This window comes from Dunckerocampus dactyliophorus, chromosome 3, assembly GCF_027744805.1.
Source record: "Dunckerocampus dactyliophorus isolate RoL2022-P2 chromosome 3, RoL_Ddac_1.1, whole genome shotgun sequence".
NCBI lineage: Eukaryota > Metazoa > Chordata > Actinopteri > Syngnathiformes > Syngnathidae > Dunckerocampus > Dunckerocampus dactyliophorus.
This window is the reverse complement of record NC_072821.1, coordinates 19,179,088-19,201,270: the sequence shown is the minus strand read 5'-3', so window position 1 is coordinate 19,201,270 and position 22,183 is coordinate 19,179,088.

Here is a 22,183-nt window from a genome sequence, read left to right as displayed (position 1 = left end):
TTTACAGGAACATTTTTACAGCAAACTCCCAAACTCCCTTTCCTGCTCTGTCACCAAGGAGACAATGAAACGGCAGAATTCATCACGTATTCAGGAAGGGTCATTTATTTTATTCTGTTCATTTTATGAAACAATTTGTTCCCACTGTATCCCTACTCCTTTAAAATGTGCATCTAATTAAATTCAAATTAAATTTTTCAGGGAGTTGGCAACCATAAACACCACATATATTTCATTAAGTAGACCTAAGCCTTACTTTATATTGTATATTTGTTTGCTACAGCCTAAATATCTAAATATAGATATGTATTTCATTTAGTTATATTGTTTGCATGCAGATATAATGTAGGTGGAATTATTGTATTGTAAGTATTGTTTATTTTGCTACATTTTTAATTGCACGGCAGAACAGCTCTCACGGTGGAGTTGACATTAACTTGACTGGTCAAATATTGCCATTCCAATTGTTTTGTTTTTTATTAGATACTTATTTATTAGATACTTATTTTTTGTACTCTGCCCTCCAGAAATAGATATATACTTGATTTATCTCCAAGAGAAATTCACGTTTCCAGCAGCTTTGCAAAAGTGTCCTAACAAACATAATCACTTAAAAATACAACAAACAAAGCAAAATAGGAGAGTTAAGAAAATAGAACAAGAATAAAAAATAACAATAATAAATAAATAAATAAATAAATAAATAAATAAATAAATAAATAAATAAATATGTAACACATCACTTCAATTTCAAGAATACATACAAAATAAAAATAATACATAATAAGTTAATAAGTCCAGTCCTGTTTATGTTTTTACAGCTCCCCCTCTGTTGTGTTGAAAAGTCGCATGGCGTGGGGGAGGAATGATCTGCTCGTTCTATCAGTGGAGCAAAAGAGTGACAGTAATCTGCCACTGAAACTGCTCTTCTGTTGGGAGATGATGCTGTGCATTGGATGATGCTGGTTGTCCATGACGGAAAGGAGCCTCCTCAGTGTCCTTTGCTCTGCCACAGATGTCAGGCTGTCCAGCTCAGAGCTAATGACAGAGTCTGCCTTCCTCAACAGTTTGTCCAGGCGTGTGGCGTACCTTCTTCTTGAGGCTGCTTCCCCAACACACTACTGCATACAGGAGGGTACTAGCTACCACAGTCTGGTAGAAGATCTGTAGCAGCTTCTTGCATATGTAAAGGAATGCCAGTCTTCTGAGGAAGTACAGACGGCTCTGCCCTTTCTTGCACAAAGCATCTACGTTGGCAGTCCAGTCCAGTTTATCATCCAGATGCACTCTCAGGTATTTGTAGGTGTGAACCATCTCCACACGATTACTTTTATTGACAACAGGTTCTGGGTGTGCCCTGTTTTCTCCGGATGTCCACCACAATTTCCCTGGTCTTGGTGGTGTTGAGGTGCAGGTGGTTTGCGTCGCACCAGTTGACAAAGTCATTTTTCTGTACTCATCCTCCATTCCATTCCTGATACATCCCACGATGGCCGTGTCGTACTTCTGTACATGGCAGAGCTCAGAGTAGTACTGAAAGTTGGACGAGTACAGGGTAAACATAACAACATCCCATCTGTGTCAGTTTGGCCCTGAGGAGCTGAGGCTGGATGGTGTTGAAGGCCCTGAAGAAGTCCAAAAATATAATTCCTACAACACCACTGCCTCTGTCCAGGTGAGCAAGAGATCGGTGGAGCAAGAAGATGACGGCGTCCCAAACTCCCACATTATCCCAGTATGCAAACTGCAGAGGGTCGAGTGCATGCTGGGTTTGTGGCCTTAGCCGTTCCATGGTCTTCATCACATGTGATGTCAGGGCTACCGGCCTGAAGTCATTCAGCTCGGCAGGATGTGGTCTCTTTGGGACTGGAACGATGCAGGAAGTATGTGGAACCCTCCCCAATCCCAAGCTCAGGTTGAAGATGCGCTGTAGAGGGCCTCCCAGCTCCCACGCGCAGGCTTTCAGTAGTCGAGGTGACACTCTTTTCTGACCTGCTGCTTTGCTGGGGCGTAGCCTCCTCAGCTCCACACTTACTCGAGCTGCTTGAGCTTTTATTGTGGGTTGTGTAAAGGGGGAGAGGAGAGGTGTCCCCTTCCATGCTGGTGACTTGTGTGGGGGCTGCTGTGCGTGGGATGGACTGTAAAAAATAACCGTAAAAAATGCAATGACCACTTCTATTTCACAATCTGCAAATGTTGCCTTTTTCCTCATTGACAGTCCAACGCATGATCCTTACCAGCATCACCATATTCATCAGCCATTTAGCAATGGCTATTTATAGATGATAGTGGGAGGAATAACGGGATGACAGTGGGGTGGAGCTCTTTAGCGTGCGCACAATTCACTGCAGGTGGGATTTATAATGAGTAGACTGCAGACTGGTTTTATAGATTAGAATTTTTCTTGTGTACATAGAATCTGAGTGTTGGAAGTACACAGTGGTTTGCGCTGGAATGAAACCCCATGTCTGATTGCCTGCGTATCGTTCCACGGAAACTAGTGCCGAAACAAAGAACAAAGAATAAAATATAAATAACATTTTCAAAAAATGACTCAGTAATGAGTAGCTAGCGATTCCTGTTAATCACCTGAAAAATTCACCATTAACAACCTTACGTCTGTGTAGGCTCTCAGTCGTACAGGAGTTGTCCATCGAGGAAAAGGCTTCTTGAGGCGTCATCTGTACTTCTGTGAAGAAAGTGTCGGACGTTTCGCTCCTCATCCGAAGAGCTTCGTCAGCGAACTAATAAGTGCTGGTAGCTTAGGCCTTAAATACCGTAAGAGTGGGCGGAATTGGTGTGCCAACACCCTCCTCCTATTGGTTCGTTACACTAAGCCTGGGCGGAGTAGTGGTATAATCCTATCCTGTTATTAACACCTCCGATAAAAGGGGAAGTGTCGCTCCCTGAATAGGGTATGAACGACTCTGATCCTGGCTCGTTAGCATCTATTGTTCTGGCTCGGCCCTGGCTTCACCTCATTTGCAAGACTAAGAGCTGTGGGTTTTGGTCTCAGTAACCTGCTGAACACAGGGTCTATTCCATCCACTGTAAAGATGAGGAATGCAAAGAGCACTACATTGGGGAAACTAAGCAAATGCTCCAAAAAAGGCTTTATCAACATCGCAGGGACAATTCTAGTGGTCCTCAATCAGCAGTACATCTACACCTGAAAGCTACCAATCACTCTTTTCAGGACAGCGAGGTAAAGATTTTGGCCAAAGAAAACAGATGGTTTGAAAGAGGAGTAAAGGAAGCCATTTTTGTCAAACAACAGAACCCATCATTGAATCGGAATGGTGGTTTGAGGTTTAATTTGGACCCTGTGTTCAGCAGGTTACTGAGACCAAAACCCACAGCTCTTAGTCTTGCAAATGAGGTGAAGCCAGGGCCGAGCCAGAACAATAGATGCTAACGAGCCAGGATCAGAGTCGTTCATACCCTATTCAGGGAGCGACACTTCCCCTTTTATCGGAGGTGTTAATAACAGGATAGGATTATACCACTACTCCGCCCAGGCTTAGTGTAACGAACCAATAGGAGGAGGGTGTTGGCACACCAATTCCGCCCACTCTTACGGTATTTAAGGCCTAAGCTACCAGCACTTATTAGTTCGCTGACGAAGCTCTTCGGATGAGGAGCGAAACGTCCGACACTTTCTTCACAGAAGTACAGATGACGCCTCAAGAAGCCTTTTCCTCGATTAACAACCTTAATTTGGGCCAAACAATCGTCCAGTGTCTTGACAGACAGACACTTTCATTTTAATGGTTGTCTGCAATAAATTGCTTACTCAAAAAAAAGGTCACACAAAAATTTTTCTTTTTGCATTTTGAAGCTCTACTTACAACCTCCTTAAGGGCCCTGTCACACCATGACGATTTAGGCAGCGCATGCCTCACGTGATCATTTTGATGGCATACGTTGAACTGCCGACGTTTTTTTTTTTTCAATTTTGGGCGTATGCATAGCGTATTCATACAAATAAGTTATGGGTAAGTTTTGTATAAGTTAAGAGCACGCTGAAGCACGCCGGCATACGTCATAGTACGTCCAAGTCGTCCAAAAATGCTGTGCATGCACAAAACATTTCGACGTATGTCAACGTATGATTAATACATCCCGCATCTGCGGGCAATAAGTTATGTGATCGTTGACGCCCGTTTACACACGTTATTTGTAAGTTACGTACAAGTCAAAATACGTCAACATACCTTGAGACAGAACTGTCTTCTTGGCGAGTAAAGATGGAGAGGAGGAGAGGCTGTCGTGTTTGTATTTGTAGGTAAGTTTGCAGCTTGACCAGTAGAGGGCACTATGACACTGGGAATGGAACCAACTTGTTTTGATTTTATCAACTTTATTAATTTGTATTTGTATTTGTATTTGTACTTTATTTATCCCACAGCGGGGAAATTCACTTGTTACAGCAGCAAGCAAGGTACGCAAGTAAAGAATACAGTGTAAAGAATACATATTGACTACAACATGGTTCAGGTGGTGCTGCAGGTGTTGTAGAGCCTGACAGCGGTCGGTATGAAGGATCTGCGGAACCTCTCCTTCTTACACCGTGGGTGTAACAGTCTGCTGCTGAAGGAGCTGCTAAGGGAAACAACAGTGTCATGTAGCGGGTGAGAGGCATTAGCGAGTCACAAATCCATGAGTGGTAGGTAGCGTATGCAGCCTACACCAGGGGTCTCAGACTCGCGGCCCCCTGGACGATAGTTTGCGGCGCCCGTCTTAATATGAAAAATTAATATTCGTGTGGCCCGCAACTTTGATATGAATGACACTTGTCGTGTGCGGAGCTGAACGAACCAATCACGGTGAGGTATATGGTCTCAAGGGCGGGACCTCGGGCAGCACGTCCAACGTCTCACCGCCTTAACTCGTTCGCTCGCTCATTCATTCATTCCTCGGAGAGAGAGCGGAGTCAGCGGCTTCACGGCTTCTCCTCTGCCCAGCTGAGTGGAGGAATGCATTGCAAGGCATTGTATAACACCATTTTGTCAGACAGTTGATGGTATAGTTTGACAGAGACTAACAATACCATAAACAACCTTTTTCCTGACACCTGATGCTTTTTAAACTGATACCTGATGCTACAATTCCATAAATTTGACAGATGTATTTCTGAGACCTGATGCTTTTTCATCTGATATCTGACACCTGACTCTGACAACTGAGGATGTCCTAAAATGTGAACTGTGCACTGGATATGCACTATATACGTATACACTGGACGTTTTGCTGCCTTCAATTTTGTAACCTGAAAAAGATGATACATTGGTTCAGATCAGGTGACTGCTCTGGCCATTGAAGAATATTATATATTATTATTATCTATAACGTATTTGCGTTGAAAAAGTCAATTGCTTTTTACATTGACTGCCATTTAGACAACTAAACCACATAACCACAGAATCATTTCCTTAAAAATAAATTACATCAACCAAATAAAAAAAATAAATAAATATGGAGAAGCTAGGTGGATCATTGTTGAAATCTACAGTCAAAAGACACAATACAGAAGGTTTACAATGAGGGGACAACCACTGGTAATATTCAAGTACAGGAAAGTTACATGAAACTTTGCCAGAGAATGACAAAAAAAATTCTCCTGACGCCCCTGTTTTGGAATCAGAATCTTAGGACAGATCACACCAAGGTCAACTTGTATTAGAATAATCAAAACCGAAAGTATAGAGAAGGAAATGATGGAGGCAGTGTTATCGGAATGTATAGATGCTAATGGAATGGTTTCACTGCTGTTTATTGATTAGGTGACTGGTGAAAGAGGTAACAAGATTAATTGTGAGGTATGTAGGGCTATACTCTCTGCTCACATTCAGTGAAATGCTGATAGGACAGCCATTCCAAGTCAAGATAGGAAATGAACGTAAACTGTGGAAGTATACAATATTCTTCATTGGCCTAGTCCAGGGGTTGCCAAACTTTACCATCTAAAGAGCCATTTTGCCTCCTCTTCCAGTAAAAAAATAAATAAATCAAAAAATCGTGAGCCGCAAAACATTATTCTGCTTATAAACTTGTAAAAATTGGAATCTTTTAAAAATGTTACCTGTTACAAACACACAATTCAACAAACAGAAGTGCGCCTACATGTGTAGGCCTACTCTGAAATAATTTAAACACTTAACTCTGTAAGTCTTACTGAGTGATTCCCATATTTGTGTAAATTTAAAACAAAATGTAGCAAACTTTAAGGTAAAAAAGTCCATCAGAGTTCATATATCTGTACATCAGTGTTGTTTGCTCAATACCGTTTATGCCTGCGCTTAATTGTCATCAATAATCATTCTATGGTCCTGTCCTTGCAATTGGGGTCCAAATTAACTTCACGCCAATTTCGTGACACTGTCTTTGCAAAGAGAGGCATTCTTTCATTTTCAAAATAATTTCCTGTTTATTTTTTAATTTGGAGAATAGATGCTCTGATATTTTTATGAGTGATTTTTTTTTCATGTATTGTCTATCTGTGAATGGCTTTCCATCTCATGTGCAGCCCCGTGTTACCAGCTTGGCGATTTTCTCGCTAAATCTGGCGACCTTCAAAACCATCTTGGTGACTTATTTTCTCAGAAGCGACTAGTTACAAATGTAAAGAATTTTCCTCACATTGTTGGGAGATTTTTCTGTTTTTTGGAGATGTGAAAGTGAAAGCACGTATTATTCTGAGCGATGAGTATACAGTCAACTCCTGTGGCACACGATCTGCCTCTCCCGGAGTCACCACCTTGGCGATTAGCGTGTCACGGGCTCCGAACACATAGCTACAGCGCGCTTCTCGTTATAAAACTTATTGCTATGGTCCCGTAATTATAGTTTCAGACTAAACTGAAAACTCCCTCACCTTTTTTTCCTCTCCCACTCAGTGAAACCTACTGCATACACCAGCGTACCTCCCCTTCCCTTGCTCATCCATTTCCCCTACTCGGTGAGGGAAGCCGCAACAAGGAGGCTGAAGAGTGGCATGTATCTCCCGAGCCACGGGTTGCCGACCCCTGGCCTAGTCAGTGGCCTGATTTCAACCCACCAGAACATGATTTTCTGTTACTTTGATGACAGCAAAACCCACAAATAAGCAGCAAGTGTGGTTACCGTAAATACCTAGCAAAGCATCTCCAGGCAAGGTCCATGGGTTCCAGAACTCAGTATTTAATAAGTATTTATGAAATGATGTTCATATTTAGGCCACAGTGTGGCCTCGTGGTTGGTATCTCATCCTCAGAGTCAGCTGATTGAGGGTTTGGGCATCTGTGTGGAGTTTGCATGTTTTCCCCTTGCATACTTGGGTTTTTGTCAGGTATTCTGGATTCCTTCCACATTCAGAAACATGCATGTTAGGGGGATTTGTGACAAATTGTGACATTGTAAATTCTCCATAGGTGTGAATGTGTCATTACATTACATTACATTTTCTTCCGCTTATCCTGGTCTTGGTCGCAGAGGCTGCAGTGTCAGTAAGGAAGCCCAGACTCCTCGGTCTCCGGCCACCTCTTCGAGCTCAACCGGGGGGACACTAAGGTGTTCTCAGGTCAGCTGTGAGACATAATCCCTCCAGCGTGTCCTAGGTCTGCCCCTGGGCGTTCTCGCGGCTGGGCATCCCCGGAGCACCTCACCAGGGAGGCTTCCAGGAGGCATCTGGACTAGATGCCCAAGCCACCTCAACTGGTTCCTCTCGATGTAAAGGAGCAGCGGCTTCACCCTGAGAGCCTCTCCTGGATGGCTGAGCTCTTCGCCCTCTATTTCAATTAGGGTAAGTACTGCCACCCATTTCAGCCGCTTGTATTCACGATCTCACATAACATAAATTGAGCTTTGCCTTCCGGCTCAGCTCTCTTGTCACCATGACGGTCCGTTACAGCAATCGCATTACTGCAGATGCTGCAGCAATCTGCCTGTCGACCTCGCACTCCAACCTTCCCTCACTCATGAACAAGACCCCAAGGTACTTGAACTCACTCACTTACGGCAAGACTTCATTCACAACCCGGATGGTGTGATCCACTCTTTTCTGACTGAGAACCATGGCCTCAGATTTGAGTCTCATCCCAGAAGCTTCACACTCAGCCGCCCCAGTAAACGCTGAAGGTCAAAGTCTGATGAGGCCATCAGAACCACATCATCTGCGAATAGCAGAGACGAGATCCTAAGGCCCCCAAACTGGACCCCCTCGACGCCTTGGCTGCGGCTAGAAATTCTGTCCATAAAAATTACAAACAGATTTGCTGACAAAGGGCAGCCTTGGCAAAGGCCAACGTTCACACGGAACAGACTCGACTTACTGCTGGCAATGCAAACAAGGCTCCTACTCCAGTGGTAAAAGGACCGAATGGCACATAGTAGCATGCCACCAATCCTGTACTCTCGGAGCATGCGCCACAGGACACCACGAGAGACACGGTCGAATGCCTTTTCCAAGTCCAAACAGCACATGTAGACCAGTTGGGCAAACTCCCACGTACCCTCCAGTACCCTTGCAAGTGTGTCAAGCTCATCCAGTATTCCGCAAACAGGAAGAAAACCACATTGCACTTCCTGTAGCTGAGGTTCGACTAGTGGTCATACCCTTCTCTCCAACACTCTGGAATTGACTTTCTCAGCGAGGCTGAGGAGTGTGAATCCCCAGTATTTCGAACACGCCATCCGGCCATCCTTCTTGAAAAGGTGGACCACCACCTCAGTTCGCCAATCCAGAGGCATTGTTCCCGACTTCCACGCAATATTGAATAGACAACATCGAAAAGGCCTGAAATACGAGGGACTGAAAGCAATAAAATTTAAACATTTACTGTAAAATCTAAATGTTTTTTGAAACCTCTTAAATTAAAGCTAAAACAGTGTACTTCTAACACATATTCATCGTTTTCGTCATCGTCATCAAACATGTTTATTATTGAGAATATTTACTTCAACATTGTACTGATAATTTCTATATTCCTTCTTTCGAGGTACATGTCACCTGCAAGCGGTTTATAGGCGTGGCTTTCAATGCTGTTTTGCAAGGGTTACCCTTTGTCTTGGGCAATGAATTTGCGCTGCATTTGCTGTGCCAACTAATTTCCCTCTCTGTTGGTCTAGGCCACTGTCTTTTTTTGGCCGACCATCCTCATTCCAGTGCCAGATGCGCCTGATGGCTATGCTGGTCTGTGTGAAGCACACCCACATTCAGACCAAACAACCCCCATTGGTATGTCAAACTAATATGTCTTAATGCTAAATACAATTTCTTCATTAAAGTGCACATACAGTCATAAGTATAAAAAGAAACCTGTGGTACTAAATCCATCTAATTAAAAGCGACATATTATGGGAAACTAGGAGTGTAACAGTAAGCCATAATCATGGGGTGGTACATACCACTGTTAATTTTCACAGTAAGACAAAAAATGCAAAACATAAAACAGCTTAGCAACTGTTAAATGATTTCTTAAATTAAACAGAAGAAACTGCAAACTGCTGGCAGGCAGTTATCCAATAAATCCATTTATCAAATAAATTGTAAAAATATAACATACAGAAAATCTGAAGGACGTGGGGGGACAATTTGATACATTTTGTGCCTTAAAGATGCTAAACACAATCAAATGTAGGTCAATATACCATATTATAAGCTTTGTGTTGTAGGTGACAAAACATGTGTGATATCTAATGATATACTGTATATATAAAAATATGGACAACTGTGGCCTACAGTGTTTCTCTTTAGGAAAGTGCAAGGATGACTGTAATAGTTTGAACCGTATGAATTATTATTTTATTGTTAATAAATGAAAGTTCCTTGCCTAAAGTGCAGCATTAATATTTCCAGCTTGTAGCTTGATCTTGACTGAGCAATGCTAAATGCCAAACACTGCTCTCGTTTTATCAAATTTTTTTAAATTGACTTTGTCCATTTATGTATTTCACCAGGAAGGCCAAAGGGAGGAAAAAGGAGACAATATCAATGTAAAACGGTCTCCAGGCTCCAGATTCCCCTCAACGCTATCGCTAGCCATAACTCCAACTGGCCAAAGGCTGGTTCTGTCCGCCTTAATCTCCACTTCCTCCCCAAGTACCTCACCTTTTTGTCTGCTGTTAGGTACGCTTCCTAGGCTTGTGGGCGGGCATTGCAATTCCAAACTTGCACTTCCTGTCCGCCCCTATTTATGTGTACCGTGTGGGAAATCAATACTCCACTGTACCAAACCAAAGGTTCCATACTGAAAAATATGAATACATGTACAGTTACATCCCTATGTAGTTGCTTGTATAGACTTGTATTTGTCTTTGGAGTGCCTGCCCTACCATCAAATGTGAAAAAGTAAGTTTTATGTTTGTTTCTTATTTCTGAAATTGTCTTTCAGGAAGCACAATTGGTATAAGTTACATAAACCCTAACACAGAGTTTCTCAGTCAATGACCAGCTACCTTGGTGAAAAACCGCCATTGTCTTTTCTTGTAAGGGACTACATGGAACCACTGTCATGTCAAAGCCAAAAGTTAAGCAGAGCTGCAATGGTGTTAGATGCACAGATTGTCATATATCAGGATGGCACCTCTGAGCCACAAAGGATATCAGTCTAGATACATTTTATTTACAACTGTTAGCCATTCCTCCAGACCCTGGTTGGGGCTGCAATGTCTGCAGCCGTCTGCTGCGCCAAGGCTGAGGTCTGTAACATCTTGACTTGACAGTGTAGATGTAAGCCTAGGGGTGTTGTTTTCTGGGAAAAACTTTTATTTTATTGCGCTACATGCACCAAGTTGCTTGTGCTCTCATTTGCTCCGTCCATCACTCGCAAGCTTGCCCTTAAAGTGACAGTAAAGAGGGTCATTGTGAGCAGTGACTTATTTGCTTGACAAAGGGCAGCCCCCAAAACCAGCTGCTCTAAAAAGGGTTGTTTAAGGATTTTTTTTTGTCACATTAGACATTTTGTCATATGTTTCGTTATCTTTCATTACACCCAATATATTTTTTTTTAAATCTTGGTGTAATGTGTGGTTCATATAGAAAGATCCTCTAAAGCTGGGGTGCCCATTACATCAATCGTGAGCTAGCAGTCAATTGCGAATGTAGTGTGGGTCGATTGCATAAACATCACTTTTTAGATGTCATATGATATCAGTCAGCAGACATTAAGCTCCCCTTGATTTGCTGATCCTCTCCCGCGGCTACACACAGAGACACAACTTTCATCTTTATTATTCTGATTACAAACAAAGTAATTCAGCCATTAGATGCCTATATCTATAACAAAAGTTACCCGTACATTTGTAGTGGCTAGTTATGTAGAAAAAAAAAGTGAATTGTTTGCCGTTGCTTCGCGTCCTGAACTCCACTATAGAAATGTGTGTTTTCTACACTTCCGCCTGTTAAACTATTATTTCATGATTCATTGAAAAATGTGCCCATTGCTGAAACCTTTTTTAATATTTTGGCTTGACTTTGGCTGCATTGTCTTTTACCTAATAATGTTAATTTCTTGTATATCGATAATGTTTACGCTAACTGGATGTAATACATGAACTGTGTGTATAATGAACGCAACACAGCTATTTTGACTGGCATACGACTCAGGTTAAGCACACAATTGAGGAATTATGTGTAATTATCTTTATTGCCATATTGAATTGAATTGTGAATTTTTGAATGATATCAACCATTTTGATTACCTGTAAATTTTGAAACTGTGAATGTCAAATACTAATCATTAGTATTTAGTATAGTAGTTTAAAAGTTTACTGGTTACGTTATATATCTATTTATATACTGTATGCATGTATGTATGTATATGTATATATACATGTACAATATGTGTGTGTGTATATACATATATATATATATATATATATATATATGAACTGAATGCAACAGTGGTGCCCGTGGTCATAGGAGCACTGGGGCCTGTGGTAGAGGACCCGAGTTTGAGATGAACAGACCACCCACCCTACTAGGGGACATGGGAGGGTGAGTGAGGGAAGAGTATATGTACGTATATGTATATACAAAGCTCAAAAAAATTAGAGGAACACTTCGAAAACACATCAGATCTAAACTGGGGGAAAATTGATCTTGAATATCTTTCCTGATAATAAGTGGGTGATGTATTAGTAACAAAATGATGCCACAGAAATGATAGAAATGAAAATGATCACCCTATAAAGTGGGGAAATCAAAGACACCCCAAAAATGAAAGTGAAAAAATTATGCAGCACACTGGTCCATTTGGCGAAAATGTCATTGTCGCAACTCAAAATGATTTTCAATAGTTTGTGTGGCCCCCACGTGCTTGTACGCATGCCTGACAACGTTGGGGCATGTTCCTAATGAGACTACGGATGGTGTCCTGGGGACACAGCCCCTTGAGCTCTTCCTTGAGCCCTTGGTATTGCTCTAGTTTCTCGTGTTCCTTTCCATGATCATGATGTCCGGTTGGTTGGCCTTATCGGTCTGTATTCGGAAGTCCCACAGGATCTGAGCCCTCTCATTTTCCACCACCTTGGGAGGTGTTTCCCATTCCGATCTAGGGGTCTCCAGTCCATATTATGCACAGATGTTTCTGTACAGTATACCGGCTACGTGGTTATGGTGTTCCATATATTCTTTTCCTGCCAGTATCTTACACACTGCTGTTGGACTGTTTCAGGGGCCTCTTTGCACAGCCTGCACCTGGGATCCTGCCTCTATTGCTCTGGTGCTCAAGGCCTGCTCCTGTGCTGCCATGATTAGCGCCTCTGTGCTGTCCTTCAGTCCAGCCCTCTCTAGCCATTGGTAGGACATGTTCATATCTGCCACTTCAGCTATCTGTCAGTGGTACATCCGATGGAGGGTTTATTCCTCTTTCTTTTCCAGTTTCCACTGCCTGAGACATTCACTAAGTGCTTCATCTCTTGGGGCCATCTTCCTGATGTATTCGTGGAGCTTGGATAGTAGTCCTGATGCTCACTAATCCTCGGCCTCCCTCTTTGCACTTAGCGTATAGCCTCTGGATACTGAATTTGGGATGAAAACTTCCATGCATGGTGAGCAGCTTCCATGTTTTAATATCTGTGGTCTGAACTTCCTCTTTTGGCCAGCTTATTATCCCCGCAGGGTATCTGATCACTGGCAGGGCATAGCTGTTAATTGCCAGGATTCTTGTTCTTGCCATTGAGCTGACTTCTCAGGACTTGCCTTACACGTTGCAGATACTTGACCGTTGCAGCTTTCCTTGTGGCCTCTTCATGGTTACCATTTGCCTGTGGTATTCCAAGGTACTTGTAGCTCTCCTCAACATCTACTATTCTGCCCTCTGGGAGTGCAACGTCCTCTGTATGGACTACCTTCCCTCTCTTTGCTACCATTCGGCCACATTTCTCCAGTCCGAATGACATTCCGATGTCTCTGCTGTAGATCCTGGTGATGTAGATCAGTGAGTCAATGTCTCTTTCGCTCTTAGCGTACAGCTTGATGTCATCCATGTAGAGGAGGTGACTGACGGTGGCCCCATTCTTAAGTCGGTATCCATAGCCAGTCTTGTTGTTTAATTGGCTGAGGGGGTTCAGGCCTATGCAGAACAGCAGCGGGGACAGAGCATCTCCTTGGTATATGCCACATTTGATGGAGACTTGCGCAACTGGCTCGAACTTGGCCTGCCACAGCCTCATTGAGTTTGCAACAAAGGCTCTTAGAGTGTTGTTGACCTTGTACAGCTTCAGGCATTCCAGGATCCATCCAGCATTGAGTCATAGGCTTTCTGGTAATCAATCCAGGCAGTGCACAGTTTTGTCTGTCTGGTTTTGGAGTCTCAAAAGGCCCATCCCTCAGCAGTTGGTTTATTTGTGCTGCTAGGCACTCATGGAGTGAAGTTAGTTTCTTTAACCAGTAGGTGTGAATCATGCCTGGGCCAGGTTCTGTCCAGTTCTTCATACCTGAGATTCTTTGTTGGATGTCTGCCACTGTGATGGTTACCACTGTGCTTCACTGTTATGTGATGCTTCCTTCTCCCATATGCCTTTCCAGTATTGTTCAGTCTCCAGCCTTGGTGGGTTAGTTCTTGTGGTATTACCCTGCCACTGGGAGTACACTTTAGCTGGGTTAGTGGAGAACAGCCGGTTTATTTTCCTGGCTTCTATTTCTCTTGTGTGTCTCCTCAGTCTTGCAGCCAAGGCTTGGAGTCTTTTTTGGCAGTTTCCAGAGACTCAGGTATGGGCATCTGACTGTACCTCTCGGGTACCCCTTTTCTGGTTGCACCTTTCTGGAGTTCTGACAATTGACAATCCATCCGTGTTGCCTTGATTTTGGCTTCCAACCTTCTCCGCCATGGTGCCTCCTTCTTGACCTTCATGTTATCGCTTGCCAAGCATCTCCAGGATCACCGTTGCTGTACTGTATATCAGCTCATTGGTTTCAGTGATTGTCGCAGTAGGGATTGTTCTCATTGCTGCATTCACATCAGCTAGGAGACTTTCTGGTGGTACTTCACTCATTCTCGCGAGTCGGTGTCAGGGTTGACAGGCTCTTACCTTAGCCATTATCTTATCTCTCAGGTCAGTTACTCTCTCATTCAGCTCGTCTGTCACTGGGGAAATCTCGGGGGGGGGGGGGGCCTTAATGTTAACTCCCCCTGCTGAATTATCGTCCTGGCTCCTCGTTGCCGTAGCATTAACATGTTGTACCTTCTCAATCTCTAGCTGTGATAGCAGTAGCCGGTTGCGTACTTTGGAACACTGAGGTACTAACTGTTTTGGTGTCAATGTGGACTGTGGATATCGAAGCATCCATATGTCCCACATTAGGGTTAGGGTTACTAGAATAGTAGCATTCCAACGGTGCCTTGTTCGAATCTTGTGTCCATTGCCGTCTGTTTCCAGTAGCCCATTTCTCGCTATAATGCGCTGGTTCCTCAGCACCTGACCTTGTTGACCCGGGCGACTTCTGAGTCAGTATGTCTCTCTGTTCTGTATCACTCATCATATGAGGTAGTTAGGCGTAGCGCTAAGGGTCTTGCCTTATGTATGCCCTATTGTCCTCATTATACCCCGCTGGATACGAAACCGCCTTACCAACTGAGCTATCGAGCCACTATGTATGTATATACTATATATATATATATATATATATATATATATATGTGTGTGTGTGTATGTTTGTGTATGTACGTATGTATGTATGTATGTATGTATGTATGTATGTATGTATGTGTATATATGTATGTATGTGTTTTATAATAAGAGCTAGATCATGTCAACTTGTAACCTGCATGCTGAAAAAGTGTGTGCACCCCCTAAATGCTCTATTTATAAATATAGTAAATATATTACACATGTATATATATATGAATACATTTTTTATGATTAGAGTAAGAGGAAATATTTTGGACTTGGCCTTTTTAAAACTAGCTCTCAGGCTGTAAAAGTGTGAGCACCCCTGCTCTAAAGTTAAGATATGGTTCATATGGACAGAAGCTCTAAAGTTTCCATCTAAAACTAATGTGCGCAACTAATGGAACATCTTCTGTCCAGAGTAAAATGTGTAGGGGCTGAAAAGAAGCTGTACAGTTCCGTCCTAAGTCTAATGTGTGCAAATAAATGGAACATCTTCTGTCCTGAGTAAAATCAGTAGAAGCTGTACAGAGGTCAAAAGCTTTAATATCTGGAAGGTTCTGGCAAGGAATACTAGCAGTCTCTGTGGAAACTCTAACAATTACTTTAAGTTTTATTACAAAGCTCAGTTGCATTGTTTTGCCTGTGGAACATGCTTACTCTAACACACTTAAAATAATTACATCAATTTTAATGATTGACACTGCCTACACAAGTGAGTCCCCTTGCACCCAACTGGAAAAAAACAGTTATTGAAAAGGTAACACATCAGTTCTAATGAAGAACCTCTGTCACTAAAGATTAATAAATCTTCTTCTTAGGAAACTTTAAGTTTAATTTTACTCATGAAGTCATTAGAACAAGTTGCACACTAATGTAATTCTGTCCAAATAGAATAGACCATAGTCCAGTGGCAACTGCTGGACTGCTGGCAACTGCTGGACTTTGATACAGGGGAAGCTCATTGGGGTCTGACATACATTTAATATGATTTTAGGAACGCTGTCTTCTTTCATTGCTAAGGTAGGGTATATATATATACATATATATATATATATATATATATATATATATATATGAAATTGAATAGGTAACCAAAACACAGGTTTTTTTTTATTAGAATTGAAAAAACATGGCTGACAAAGTGGTAAAGGGGCTGATGGAGGAAAGAAAAATATCTTTATCTTTACTATTTGGGGGGCAATCCCAAGATGGCAATCATAAAATCCAATGTACAGAATGAACAGAAATATGTCATTTATCCGCCAAGTGTCAACCAGCCATATTATGGTTATTCTATGTCTTAGTTACTTTAAATATGATTAGGTTACTTATTTGATTGTAGTGCAATGTACAATGTATTAATTCACTCTAACCCATCTGTATAATAGATTCCTATACGGCCTCCCAAAACACTATATGTGAGTGGGGGATGTTGAGATTTTGGGGTGAGTTCTTGCAGATGAACACTGGTCCTTATCCTTCTTGTTTTTAACCAGGAATCCCTGCTTTAGAAGAGTCAGAATTGTTTTCAATTTCCTCCAAATATTCATATATCAATCAGCACAAGCAAAACAAAGCTTTATTCGGTCCCCTGAGAGGAAATTACATTTTTACGTATTGTTGTATCGAATATGCTACACGCGTACAGTACACATTTGCAAACATGGCCATTGAATTAACAAGAACCTGAAGAAACAAGAGTGGTCTAATACTTTTTTCCATGACTGGATACCAGAGGTGTCCAAAGTGCGGCCTGCAGCTTGTTTTTATTGGTCTGCGGCACAATGTAGAAAATATTTTTTTTTTTAAAGAACAGTAACAATAGGAGAAAAGAGCAAAAATGTGTAATGTAGAGTAAAAGCAAATGTTGATACTAATAATTATAATGTGCTTTGTTACCGAAAACACAAAGCTGACATTAAATACATATAAAACGCTTTTTTTTTTTTTTAGCCTGTTTACAAAATAAAAAATATAAAAATGGCCCTTGCATCCTTTGACTTTAAACTGGAAAATGTTTGGACAACCCTGCTGTATATGGAAAAATCTACAAGGATAAAGGCAAGGATATGAAATTGTGAGCATATGCTAAGATTATTTTAAAAGAAGTCTTAGTTTTAAAAATAAAATTGGCTCTGTTAGCTTGCACAGATGAAGTCTATGTTTTTATATTTTACTTGCATTCGCCTCTTTGGGTGTTCTGGCTTCTTCTCATTGGCTTCAAAATGTCAGTTTGCTAAATGTGTGACTTGAAATCACCCAAAGCCATTGAAGTTGTCTTTATGTCACCCCTAGCAATGACGTGCCGACCTGTCACAGGTTTTTCCTGCCTCTCACACAATATCATCTAGGATTGTCTCCGGTTCCCTGCTACTCTTTGGAAGATGTGCAGTATAGATAATGAATAATGAATGAATGGCACTTAAAAGCAATAGATAAAATCATTGTAATGTTGTGGGCGTTGAACTGTAAAAGCAGTCATTATACCAGCCTATTCAACGACGAAATTACAGTATCTAGCAAATAGGAATAGTGAAGAGTATATTGTAAGTATGACCTGCATTATGCTTTGGATGGCTCCTGACCAATAACAACATAGATTTGGATGAGGAAAAACTACTATTAGATTGTTGGTATTGCTGTTGTTCTTTACTGTGCTTCAACCTAACAAATATACTGCAACTTAATTTATAATGATTGTATTTCTGTTTTCATGTAGGATTACTAATTAGTATGTAGGTGAGGCACATTTAATGCTAGGATTGAAAATAGTAATATTGAGTGCACAGGGGTCAGGCCAAAATGATAATTGGATTATGAAATTGATTTCCATGCTTGTTTTATTTGCTGCGGGCCTATCTTGTCCTATTTCTATAACTTTTTCTACCTATCCAATTTCCCCTCTGTCTATAGTGGAAGCTGGCCACCATCGGAGTGTAGAGGAGGTTAGTCAGTAACGGTGCACCCACTCAGACGTGAGGGAATAAGAGGGGCGGAACACCGAGCTATTTTGGTTGACTTTTTCAGTATCTAGGTCTAAGTGATTAAAAGAGTCTCTTACGGTGACATTCCTCTCGAATAAGGTGTGTTTATGTTGTTGTGTCTCTTGAGTCCGATGTATCCCACTAAACAATAACAGAGGCACCTCAAGTTCCTCATAAATGGATATTTATTGGGGTTTTTTGTATTTTCCCAATTTTGTCTTTGGTTAGATTTACAGTAGCTTTGCATTTCATTTTGTAATGGCAAAAAAACAAGTCCCATTTCTTTTCGTGAAAACCCAATGCACAGTACAAATGCCACATTGACTCTCATGGGCCTCTACATCTAACCCAAATCCTTCTCTTAGCTTGAAAAATTGTTCTCTGTGCAAAGCACAGGGGACTTGGAAGAGAAATGCCTGGTCTGCCTGCCCCTGCTGTATTAGGTTGCTTATTGACTGTAACATCTCTCTTCATTCTGCCTTACTTCATTTTCTTTCTCTCACCCTCTTTACCCTGCCACCTCCACCCCCTCCACTCCAACCATTGTACAGCCCTTGAGGCTATTGTGCCATACAGCCCGCTCAACTTTCCGCCTCATGCCCCCACACTTCCCATAGTCACCACAGCAAAGAGGTTTGTTATGGAGGCCCAGTTAAAGCAGTGAGCACTGGGGCAAAGCCTAGCGGGGCTGTACTGAATGGATGAGCTGTCAGGCAGCCAGTTCTGTGATGAGAGACCCAGACTTCGTGTGGACTCAAATGGGGAAGATATTGGATCCTCGCAGCCCCCACAGCAAAAGAGGATCCCATGTCAGGACTACCCAGAGGTCAACTGAAAAAAGTAGGGGAGGACTGAACCTGGGGAGGCAGTCGTAAGTTATTTAGGGAATATGGACTACATTGTGGCTTTATCAAGTCAATCTGTGGAACATGCTACACGGATGTACTCACCTCTTTTACTTTACTGGGATTAAAAATAAACACATCTTTAGGCAAAATACTTCATCACTGAACTGCCAATGTAACAAAAGAGATCCTTGCAAGTTTTTATATTTAACTTTGTCCATATTTTACAGACACTTTCAAGTTGTTTGTGCCAAGGTAAACCACTGGGAGCACCGAAAGCGACAGGGGACTCCTGGGAGAGGAAGCAAAATATGAGGCCAGGGTAGAGGAGAATGGTGCTCATAGAATAAGGAGACAAACAGCCTTCCCAAGAGAGTGTGAACAAATGAGACAATGATGGTGTCTTCTAGGATGATGTGGGTTGACTAAACCGAGAACCTTTAATACACAGACAAGAACAAGGAGGAGGACAGAAGTGAAAATAAATGGTGAATATAACCCGGGTGAGAAACTCAGAGTCCAGTGATTTCTGCCATCCCATTCACCAGCATTTCAGTCCGCTCTGCATGCGTTTTATGTCATCGTCGTCAATCACTGTGCCATGTAACCGGGTAGTGCTGTTCTACCGCAGTTGCGAGCAGGATTACAGCTGTGTGATAGTTTGTTGCAAGAGCCAACTACTGAAGCCGAAAACGGCCAAAAGGGGTGCTTATTTAAACTTGAACTGCGGATTTAGCCTGGTTTTGATGTTGTACTCCGAACTTTCAAAGACACTCAAGCCAGGATTTAACTTCACCTGCTCTGGTCGAGTTGGTACGAGGCCCTCTCATTTATACATGCACATTTCCAAAACCGCTTTTGGACTATACTTCCTGCTGGACAGATCCCTTTGGGACTACAATCATTGTGTTTGCGTTATTGTTCCTTTTCCTTACTTATGGGCAAAGGTGCCCTGAACAGAGATTGTAAATAATGGTTTTTAACACTTGATCTATGAATGGCCATTCACCACTGTAATTGTTGTTATATGTTAAATGATATCTTGTCTATCACCGACAATTAGGGATGTCCCGATCCACATTTTTTGGCTTCTGATCCGATCCGATCCAGTACCGATCCTTTTGTTTTTTCCAATAACAATAAGCTTTTGCTACATACATTAATTTGTGGACTTGAATATGGTTATGAAAATAGCTCTTCAAAGTATTAAAAATAATGCAACTGATCCTGAAGATTGGATCGGGACATCCCTACCAACAATACATGGTACTAATCAAGATCAAATCTGTTTCTGTCTCTCACTTGTCCAAGAGCTGAATCATAAAACTTCTGAATGCATCTGGTCCACCCATTCCTACGCCTGTGTTGTTACTCCACACATAAGCACCAGACTTGTTTGCCAGAACAAAATGCTTTCATTACAAGTTTGAATTATCTCACAACAGGCACAATAATCCCTAACACGGTCTACTATTGTGGCCGTAACCCACGCCAAGCTAAAACTCAACTCTGGATCCCTGACGTCACTTCCTTGTCCACCCCCCACTTAGCTCCCCTAGCACCGGAAATAGGCCTGTTACGATAACAAATTTTGCTGGACGATAATTATCCGACAAGACAAATTATTTCAGATAAACAATACTATAGTTATATTTCTGATTTAGAATCAGTGTCACTTTTGTTATCTGAATATTGACAAAAAAAAGAACTAATCCAGAAATACTCTGTTTAGTTTACATTGTGCGTCAATGAGTACATTTTTATTTATCACAGTTAAGTGATAAAGATTTATTATTAATTCATAATATTATTTTAATATTATTTATTACCATCACAGGCCTAACCGGAACACATTTACAGCTACGCACACAGTATTAGTCCTATTTATGCCTTAAGTTGATTATTTACTCTTGTCATGTCTACTATATTGGGTAATACAAGTGTCAAGGTGACTATAGGGATGTTATTTCATGTCTAGAGGGCTGTAATAATGTTTTTTAAAAAAAACATATTTACAAGGTCGTAAAGAGATTTTGTAAATCAAAAACATTTGATTTATGAATAAGGAATCCTACTTCACGGAAATTCACTTGTCACGGTCAGGCCTGGAAGCAATTAACCGCGATAAATTATTACTGTATTATAATATTTACTTTAAAAAATAATAAAATGTGTGTGTTTTAAGGCGAAGAAATAGCCTTGCACTTTCCAATATGACTAAACAACAGGAGATGGGATCTATTAAATTTGATCAATCTGAATAAAAACTACCCAGGATACCCTATTTTAATCCTTACTTACGTTGTATAGTTGTATAGGCAGTCAGTCTTGCTATATCTTCTAATCTAGATAGTAAGAGCAGGTGAAACAACATGAAAGTTGGATATACAGTATATGTACTACAGATGTGTTGAGAGTGCTATTTGCATTATTCATTTAGATGGCTGTGATCTTTCTTGAAATGAACACACTTCAGGTTTGGGCTCATAAATAAATGTAAGCCATTTCTCATTTTGTGACACATACTTCTTATACAATACACAAACACATAGTAGGCTGAATTTTATTTCACACTTGCATCTGTAGAACTTGGACCCTATCGCAGACACACACACAACCACGCAATTGGATGAGTATAAAACATCCATATTGATAAAAGCAACTATGCCGTGGCCAAAGACAGACATTGAAATAAGTGGAACCGGCAGAGATGGAGGGGCATGAGCAGGAAAACATGAGCTGAAACCTCATCATAATGCAGTGCGGCTCCTGGCCTGCACCACAAGAATCCCATCTCCAGGGCTCAGAACAGGTAATAGGAAAGATCCAGTCATTAATGCAGAGAGAAATGGGAACAGGAACAATCCTGTGTTCTCTCTAGAAGCCTTAGCGTCTCTCTTGCTCACCTTAGATTCAAAAGCACACACCACCTAATGCATTAAACACAGTTGATGACTTGAATGGTAGTGAACTTCCATACAAAGAACTAGGAGAGAAAAAATGAGATCGAGGCACATTTTAGGTACATTTGAATTAAGATTTTTTTAATTTAAAATTTAAATTAACAACGTGATCCAAATAAACGCATTATAAATTACATTGTTTGAAGAAAACAACAAACAATCCTATTACATATTGGCTGTGTATGCCTCCAAGGCAAATGCAACACACACACACACCCACACACACACACACACACACACACAAACACTCACTTCTTGTCCTCATTAGTCATGGAAGTTGCCAGTCAGACACATTTTA